Here is a 10,000-nt window from a genome sequence, read left to right on the forward strand (position 1 = left end):
ATCTAGTAACTGATGAGGAATCAGAAAAAAACTACAATAGTGGGATCTAGTAACTGATGAGGAATCAGAAAAAAAATACAATAGTGGGATCTAGTAACTGATGAGGAATCAGAAAGAAAACTACAATAGTGGGATCTAGTAACTGATGAGGAATCAGAAAAAAACTACAATAGTGGGATCTAGTAACTGATGAGGAATCAGAAAAAAACTACAATGGATAGTGGGAGCTAGTAACTGATGAGGAATCAGAAAAAAAAACCTACAATAGATAGTGGGATCTAGTACCTGATGAGGAATAAAAAAACACACAAAAAACCCCAAAAAAACTACAATGGATAGTGGGAGCTAGTAACTGATGAGGAATCAAAAAAAAAACCAAAAAAAAAAAAAAACCCCAAAAAAACTACAATAGTTGGATCTAGTAACTGATGAGGAATCAGAAAAAAACTACAATGGATAGTGGGATCTAGTAACTCACGAAGAATAAAAAAAACAAACTACAATAGTTGGATCTAGTAACTCATGAAGAATCAGAAAAAAAAACTACAATGGATAGTGGGATCTAGTAACTGATGAGGAATCAAAAAAAACTACAATGGATAGTGGGAGCTAGTAACTGATGAGGAATAAAAAAAAACTACAATAGTGGGATCTAGTAACTGATGAGGAATCAGAAAAGAAAACTACAATGGATAGTGGGAGCTAGTAACTGATGAGGAATCTGAAAAACAACAACAAAAAAACAACCACCCAAAATAACAACTAGATAGTGGGAGCTAGTAACCAATGAGGAATAATAAAACAACAACAATAGATAGTGGAATCTAGTAACTGGTGAGCAATAATAAAACAGCAATATATATGGTGAGAGCTATTGACTGATGAAGAATAATAAAAACAACAACAATAGATGGTGGGATCTAATAACTTGTGAGGAATGATTAAAAAAAACAAACAAACAAACAAACAAAAAAAAAAAAAAAAAAAAAAGGATGGTGAGAGCTAGTGACTGATGATGATCATGTGCTGTCGTTGTCGTTCCTCTGCCAGTACAAGGCCATCGTAGGTCAGGCTCGTATGGAACCACCCCCATTTTTGTCTCTGCTGGGCCGCCCATAGCCCCTAACCAAGGTACGTTGTTGTCCGTTGTGTGTCGTTACTTCCAGATTGTCCTTAAAAAAAAAAAAAAAAAAAAAAAAAAAATTACTGTCCTTGAAAATCCTCATGGTGTAATAATTCAGTCCTCTTATCCTACCTTCTCCTCCCACCCTACGGTACCACCCCTCACCCCTTACCCACGTCTCTCCCTTTCCTTGTCTTCCTTTTTTTTTCCTTTTCTCTCTCACCCTTGTTCCCCTCCCCCCCCCCCTGCCCCCTATTTTTTGTTTGTTTTTATTTGGTTTCAGTTCAGTTTTTTCTTTTTATTGTTAGGATAAATCATTATTATTTTTTTATAAAGTGAACTATTTTATGCATCTGGTAAGAAAAAAAATTGAAGCAAAATAAAGCAAGAAACAAACGAACAAAAATCAATTTTGCAACGAAGAAAGAAGGAAGAAAAAAATGTTGTGGTATGATATTTAAATTCATATTGTAATGAACAGTTTCAATGACAATTTCTATTATCATTCGTGGTTAGAAAAAAGCGCCAGTTTATCATATTCATACTTTTTTTTTCTGGATATACAAATACTATACTGTGACCCACTGGTGCAGACTCAAGCAGGGGTCTGATTCCCTGTCCTGTGCAAACTGCTACCCTGCTGAAGGGGAGAAAATGAAAGTATCGTTTTCAAGTTCTTTCCCCGCATTATACTCTTCCTTTAAAAAAAAAAAAAAAAAAAAAAGGCCTTCATTAGTTCATTACTGTAGATTATTGTTTTGTTATTTGTTTGTTTTTGTTTTGCTGCCTCATCTTCCATGCCCTTCGAGTGGCATTACTCCCTCAGCACTTAACCAACCAGAAATCCCCCCAGTGCCCGAGAAAGGAGTATGGCTGCTTTCATTGTGGAGAACAAACAGTCATGTACATTAAAGCCCACTTGTATGTGTACGAATGAATGTGGGAGTGAAGAAGAAAAAGAAGGACAACAACAACAAGGAGGAGGAGAAGAAGAAGAAGAAAAAGAAAAAAAGAAGTAGAAGGAGAAGAAAGAGAAGAAGAAGAAATCACCCCCATCCACAGGTGCACGTAACTTCATTCTGTCACGGTCCCAGCACCAGGGAGCTGTCAGTGTCTGGTCGCCGTGAGGCCATCCACCAGAGGAGACCCTGCGCTGCTGCTGAGCTACAGTTATCATTGATGCTTACCCCTGCCTATTCTTATTTCAACATACACAGGATACCATGTACTGTGGACACATTGGTGAAAGGAATGATGAAGCTTCAGAGCTTATTGTCTTTTAAGCTCATAGCATGCACAGCTCTGTTATAGGAGCTGGCATGAGGATGGAAGATCACACAAAGTTGACCTTTTACAGGGTTCAAACCTATGACCTCCCAGCCATAAGTCTGTGATGCAGACCGTTTCATCATCGTTGCTGGTTGTGTTTAAGAATTTGTTCATTTAATACTGGAATCAGCTTGAGTGTAGAAAAGAGAAATTCCTCTGGATTTTTTTTTTCAGTTAACACTGGAATTAACTCGAAAGTAGAGAAGAGAAATTCCTCCAAAATTTGTTATCATTGGAATCAGTTTGAAAGTAGAGAAGAGAAATTCCCCTTGAATTGGTTCAGTTAACACACTGGAATCAATTTTTGAAAGTAGGAAATAGAAATTCCTGTGTGAAGGTCAGAATCTAACAAGTCTGCATGTGTGTGTCTCCCCTTGTGTTTGTGTTCACTGTGCTAATCTCCCTTCTGTGATCCTTCTGCAGTGTTTCGGAGAGGTGAGCCTAGCTTTCTTCCTTTTTATTTGACTGTTGTGCATAATGGGTCAGAATGTACATGAATTTTATATATATATATTTTTTTTTTAGGTGTTTATGTTCAGCTCCAGATAGTGTGTCATCTTACGTGAGCTTTGTTCAGCCCTTTGTGCCCCTTGCCCACAAAACTCCCACTTCCGTAAAGCCATTTACCATCCTGCCCCTAGTCCCCTATCTCAGTCATTGCCCTTGCACTCCCTTCTTTCTCTTCCCCCTGCATTCCTTTCTCCCTTCTTTCCCTTCTGTCTTCTTCCTTCATTCCCTTCTCTCCCTTCATTTCCTTCTCTCTTCTCCCTTCTCCCTTCATTCCCTTCTCCCTTCATTCCCGTCAGTCATTCCCTTCTCTCCCTTCATTCCCTTCTCTCCCTTCATTCCCTTCTCTCCCTTCATTCCCTTCTCCCTTCATTCCCGTCAGTCATTCCCTTCTCTCCCTTCATTCCCATCTCTCCCTTCATTCCCTTCAGTCATTCCCTTCTCTCCCTTCATTCCCATCTCTCCCTTCATTCCCTTCTCCCTTCATCCCCTTCAGTCTTCCCTTCTCTCCCTTCTCCCTTCATCCCCTTCAGTCATTCCCTTCTCTCCCTTCTCCCTTCATCCCCTTCATCTCCCTTCTCTCCCTTCATCCCCTTCAGTCTTTCCCTTCTCTTCCTTCTCCCTTCACTCCCTTCTCTTCCTTCTCCCTTCTCTCCCTTCATCCCCTTCAGTCATTCCCTTCTCTCCCTTCTCCCTTCATCCCCTTCAGTCATTCCCTTCTCTTCCTTCTCCCTTCTCTCCCTTCTCTCCCTTCTCCCTTCTTCCCCTTCAGTCATTCCCTTCTCTCCCTTCTCCCTTCATCCCCTTCAGTCATTCCCTTCTCTCCTTCATCCCCTTCTCCCTTCATCCCCTTCAGTCATTCCCTTTCTCCCTTCATTCCCTTCTCCCTTCTCCCTTCATCCCCTTCAGTCATTCCCTTCTCTCCCTTCATCCCTTCTCCCTTCATCCCTTCAGTCATTCCCTTCTCTCCCTTCATTCCCTTCAGTCATTCCCTTCTCTCCTTCCATTCCCTTCTCTCCCTTCATTCCCTTCAATCATTCCCTTCTCTCCCTTCATTCCCTTCTCCCTTTATTCCTTTCAGTCATTCCCTTCTCTCCCTTCTCCTTTCATTCCCTTCTCCCTTCATCCCCTTCAATCATTCCCTTCTCTCCCTTCATTCCCTTCTCCCTTCATCCCCTTCAGTCATTCCCTTGTCTCCCTTCTCCCTTCTCTCCCTTCATTCCCTTCTCTCCCTTCTCCCTTTATTCCCTTTTCCCTTCATTCCCTTCTCTCCCTTCATTCCCTTCAATCATTCCTTTCTCTCCCTTCTCCCTTCATTCCCTTCTCTCCCTTTATTCCCTTCTCCCTTCTCTCCCTTCATTCCCTTCAGTTATTCCCTTTTCTCCCTTCATTCCCTTCTGTCTTCATTCCCTTCTCTCCCTTCATTCCCTTCTCTCCCTTCTCCCTTTATTTTCTTTTCTCCCTTCATTCCATTCTCCCTTCTCCCTTCATTCCCGTCTCTTCCTGGCCTTCCCCCTTCTTTGCCTTTTGTCCCCTTTCCCCTCATTACATTCTGTCCCTTCTTTCAGTCTGTTCTCCTCCCCTCCTCTCCCTTCTCCTTTCATTCCTTTCTCTATCTTCTCCTTTCAATCAGTTCTCTCCCTTCTCCATTCATTTTGTTTTGTCAAGATTGGCTGTCCTGTTCGGTCTCATTTCTGGATTTTTGCCGCCCCTGTTCCCCTATCTTGTGTTCTGCCCCAGTCCCCTGCTCCTGATCGACGTCAGTGGTAGTCTTTATTTCTGCTTAAGCTTCAATATCTTTTTTGGTTTATGGGAGAGGGTTTGTAGAAATTTTTATTTTGCTCTCAGCACTGTTTGATTTTTCTTGTGTATAGCACAATGATAATTTTTATAGGGGTTGTTTTTTCTTCTTCTGGTTTTGTTATTCCGAATACGACTGTGTAAGATGTATGTGTGTGTGTAATCACCGTTTTTCTCTCTCTCACTCAGTCTCAGAAAGTGTGGGTGGTTTGAAGGAAACTGAACAAGGCTTTGTTTAGCACCTTGCTGTACATTGATGGCACAGCTAACCCTTGTTGTGTAAAAGACGATGTTGGCAATTAGAGTGTCGCAGCTTTGTTGCTGTAACCTGGGCTTTTGTTGAGGGCTCCGGTGTTGTGTGGTGAGGTTTGTGGAGACGTGCTATGGGCCAGCATTGTTCATGTTGATTACATTCATTTTTTAGAATGTAATATATGTTGTTATTGATACTTTTATAGCGCATTTGCTTGGTCATGGACCAAACTATAAGCTCTGTACAGAGTCGTTTGTGTAACAGGCTGTCTGCTTGGGTAGAGCTGACTGACAGCTGCCTTTTGGGCGGTCATTATTCGTTTTCTTTGTCATTCAGTCAGGCTTCAGACATGCGCATGCACACACATGTATTGGAGTTAATGGTGAACTTTCCATCCTGTAGATCTTGTTCTTGGTGTGGTGTAGTGTGAATGAAGCAGGATTGTAAGGAAATGATCAAGTGTATGTTGTCCACGATGGAATATTTTCAGAAAGGGTCTTTTTCAGTTGAAAGTTCTGTCAGTGCTGTTTGCATTGCCTTGTTGGTGCAACTGGTTCATATAGTTTTTTAGAATCAGTTTTTGAAGAATTTGTTTGAACATGTCACAGTGCATCACAGTTACAAATGAAGATCTCTAAGTCCGGTCCAGACATGAAAACATCTGAAGTATGTTGAGGATGTCTTCACAGCTAGAAATGTTGTCTCTGTAAGTGCTTTTATCAGCTGTGGATATCTTTGTTGGCCTCCTTGCTATGTCTTTGGCTTTGTTGAAAATGTTTCTTTTCATTGGTTGTATATGTTTGTGAAACACTTGTAGTTGAAGAGTCAGAAAAATCATATTATGTTCAAAGTGTTATCTTTTCATTTATATTTTTTTTAAAGAAAGGATTTTACTTCAGACAGATACACCAACACCAGATCACCATCTTTTTACATATGCATTTCTTTTGGTCACTTTTCATTTGAGTTCAACGGTTGCTCATGAAACTTAGACAATAAGATGAAAAACAGTGTGTGTGTGTGCGTGGGTGTGGGCGTGGGTGTGTCACTGTATGTGTGTATGGGTGCACACATGTGTGCACGTGCATGTATGTGCATTTGATGTCCGCAAAATCACCTTCCATTTTGTCCATTTTCGTGCATGAGTGAAGTATGTTATGTCTGAGATGGTGATTTTGATCCTTCATTGGTATACCATGGGCCCATCAGTTTCAGATAACAGTGATTAATAGACAAGTAACTACTAACTTATGCAACTTACCCACCAACAAGAGTCACCAGCGTAGATTAGATGAAGCATACTCAGAGGGGAAAGAGAATTCAAACTAACTGACATCCCACTTAATATTTTGCTGCCATTTACCTTTTTGAGAATTTTGTTGAAATCATGTTGAGTATTTTGCAGTCATTTATCTTCTTGGGAATTCTGTCAAACACTGAATAAGCTCTGTGTCTTTGTGTCAATGTTTTGCTCTTTGACCTTGTACTTTGTCTTTTGTAGATATCACTCACTGAATCTATATTTTGTCCAAAATTTTGCTCTTTTTGTTTTAGTTCAGGATAAACTTTTTTGAACTGTTTTTTTCCCCTTTCATTACATTTTAGTCCCAGTGCGATATCAAGCCTGCATATACCCAGCATTTTGCTTCTTAGATGTATATACCAAAGCTTATGGTTTGAAAGCATGCACATGCATATGGCAACTTGGTTATTCTGGCCTGATGAATTTGCATCTGTATTTCTGAAGTGCATCTTTCTTTCTTTCTTTTGTTCTTTCTTCCTTATTCATTTATTCTTTTATAAATTGTTCATTTTGAAAATCTGAATTGTATTTGACAGCATATGATTGCTCAGTTATATGTCCTTTCAGTTGAAGGTAGATGTTATCAATATTGACTGGAATGATTTTTCTTAAGGTGCAGAATGTGCTTCACTGTTGACTAAGAATTCTGACTCTATATTAACACAAAATTAGTTGTGCAGAATGGAAGATGTATGTGTTGTATTAACACAAAATTAGTTGTACAGAATGGAAGATGTATGTGTTGTATTTATGCAAAAATGAGTCGTACATAATGGAAGATGTATGTGTTGTATTAACACAAGACTAGTTGTATAGAATGGAAGACGTCGACACCAACTTGAAGTGCTGTCTGCCACAAAGCTGGTGTTGTTGTTGTTGTTGCTGCTGCTGCTGCTGTTGTTGTTGCTGCTGCTGCTGCTGCTGCTGCTGCTACTGCTGCTTTTTTAAAAAATTTGAAACTGGCTGTACAAACAAAATTAGCGTGAACAAATTTATCAAACAATCCTGATTGCTAATTATGTGTGTGCAAAAAAAATGCGCGTGTGTGTTTGTGGGCACACATTGGCATGCCCGGTGCTTCACTATCAGCATTTCTTCAGCAGTTGTTGTTATGACCAGTGAAACAAGAGGCTGGGATGGACGAAGGGTATAGATCAGATGAGACCTTCCCCTGTTTATGAAGTTATGCAATAGTCACATTCAAATTGTAGACTTTTTATTTAAACTAGTTTAGTTTTCAGTTCCCATGCTATCTTTCTTCCTTTGTTACTTAAATAATGGAGCAGTCATACATACAACCTCTTAAAAAACAAAACAACAACAACAACAGTGTAGTAGTTTCATTTCATTTATAAAATGTTGTTAATTAAAACACTGTTGCATATGCTCCCTGTTACAAAGTTACAGCTCTGTTCATGGCAAAATTATAGTATAGAATGCACCTTTGTGGAATGAGAATCTATAGTTTCAGTGACAGTGGTGTTGTTGTTGTTGTTGTAGCTGGTAAAAATGTTGTTTGTGTTAGTGTTCACTTGCTGCAGTATTGTGATGGTTTATGCGTTTGTGGAGTAGGATATGGAACGCTCACAATACTGTGACGGTTTATGTGCTTGTGGCATGCTCACAGTACTGTGACAGTTTATGTGTTTGTAGCGCATGATGTGGATTGCTCACAGTACTTCGACGGTTTATGTGTTTGTGGAGAAGGATGTGGAATGCTCACAGTATTGTGACGGTTTATGTGTTTGTGCCATGGGATGTGAAATGAAATGCTTACAGTACTGTGACAGTTTTGCGTTTGTGGAGTAGGATGTGGAATGCTCACAGTATTGTGACGGTTTATGTGTTTGTGGCACAGGATATGGAATGCTCACAGCATTGTGATGTTTTGTGTGTGTGTTGTGACGAAGCGGTCGAAGGCTGTAGAAAGTGGCAGAGTGGCATGCGGGAGGCATGGCGTAGTTTGGCATGGTGGCGTTAACGGAGTGTTGATGTCGTGTGTGGTCTCCCCTCTGTTGTCCGGCAGGTTTGGGGCGGTACGCATCGTACGATGCGTTGGTGCCAACCAGCACTCCGTCTGGCCCCGCCCCCCCTAGTATCATTGTCACCCCCTCCTCAGGTGACCCCTTGCCCTTCTCCTCCTCCTCCTCCTCTGCCTCTGTCCACGGTAGCTTTTGTCATCTTTTGGCTTTTCTTGTAGCATGCTGTTTTGCTGCTAGGCACGACGATGCCTGTCGTTCTTGTGTTTTGCACTTTTTTTTTTGCTTTTTGTTCTTTTTTTTTTTTTTTGCTTTAATTTTTTCTTTGTTCTCTTGGTTTGGCATTTTTTCTTTCTTTCTTTCTGTCTTTGCTCATTTAGATCAAGGCTGCTTTTGGTTTTTGCATGGTGCATGTTGCTAAAGAATGCTTGGTTTGGATTGTAGGATTTTTTATTTATTATTTTTTTGAATTTTTTTTTTTTTATAATGGAAACGCTGGAGAGTGTTTGTTGTGTGGTGAAATGAAAGTATTTGTTTATATTTCTTTCAGAATAAGCAGTGTGTGTGTGTGTGTGTGTGTGTGTGTGTGTATGGTTGTGTGTGTGTATGGTTGTGTGTGTGTGTGTTTACATGTATTTGTGTGTGTGTGTATGTGTGCGTATATGTTTCTGTTTTTGAGTCAGTGACAGAATGAAGTAGGAGAGATGTGAGAGAAACTGTTAATTTAAATGTAGAATTGATAAACAATAACAAACAAACAAAAAACGCCACCAAACAAACAAACAAACAAAAACGTTGTAGATACCTGGTTGGCTGTTATTAGAACAAGCTTTTTACTACTGCCATTGGCTTAACACAAAGGATGTAAAGGGAAATTAAAGCTCACCTGAATCAGAATCATAACCATGCTGAGTTTCTTTAACCCTCAGTCAGAGAAATAAAGACATCAGTGGAACTTTGAAAAGGTACCAGGTTTTTTTCTTCTTCTTTACATTCAGTTATTAATTGTGATTTTCCAAGAATTTAAAGCAACAATCACAAATGCAATATTAACAAAAACAAGAACACTGACAAAGGAAACATATGTAAAATTTTTTTTAAAGATTTACTCATGCCTGTTTTAAATATTTGCTTCACTGATCCTTGAAATAACAAAAAAGAAAAAACCAAAGAAGAAAATCTTTACATATAGTTTATCAGATTTCTTGCTTCAGGGTCTGATGGAAATAAAAAGAAACATTAACATGTTTGCATTTTATTTTTTAGAAAAAAAAGAGAGAAAAAAAGGAAGGGTGGCTCACTGGCTGATTGAAGTGTCTCAAATTTTGTGCGTTTTTGACAGTCAAAGAATGCAATTTGTTTTGTTGACAAGGACTCACACCTCATAGATGTTAGAACTAAGGTGCACAGTCGCTGTGTTTTTTTTAGGTGATGGTCTTGTCATATATAGGTATAACAGTGTCTGTCAGTTACATCAACAGCCAGGGTCCTTGAAAACTTGCATGAATCCATCCATATCAGTGATCAATGGGTGTCGGAAAACATGAGTATACCTTGCATGCACATCCTTGAAAACAGAGTATGGCTGCCTATCTGGTTGGGTTTAAAAAAAAACCCACCCTACAATACCTATATAATCCCACTCATATATATATGTATATATATATATATATATATATATATAAGATACACACACACACACACAC

At 39.5% G+C, this 10,000-nt stretch overlaps 1 pseudogene across 1 annotated transcript in view; it reads left to right on the plus strand.

The window, feature by feature from the left end:
• Positions 1-10,000, plus strand: part of LOC143282815 (mitogen-activated protein kinase kinase kinase 7-like) — a 64,179-nt pseudogene that overhangs the window by 22,243 nt on the left and 31,936 nt on the right. Inside the window, exons 13-15 of the transcript XR_013055310.1 lie at positions 1,051-1,131; positions 2,876-2,887; positions 8,342-8,482. The product of XR_013055310.1 is annotated as a mitogen-activated protein kinase kinase kinase 7-like (transcript). The remainder of the gene's footprint in view (positions 1-1,050; positions 1,132-2,875; positions 2,888-8,341; positions 8,483-10,000) is intronic.

This window comes from Babylonia areolata, chromosome 6, assembly GCF_041734735.1.
Source record: "Babylonia areolata isolate BAREFJ2019XMU chromosome 6, ASM4173473v1, whole genome shotgun sequence".
Taxonomy (NCBI): Eukaryota; Metazoa; Mollusca; class Gastropoda; order Neogastropoda; family Buccinidae; genus Babylonia; species Babylonia areolata.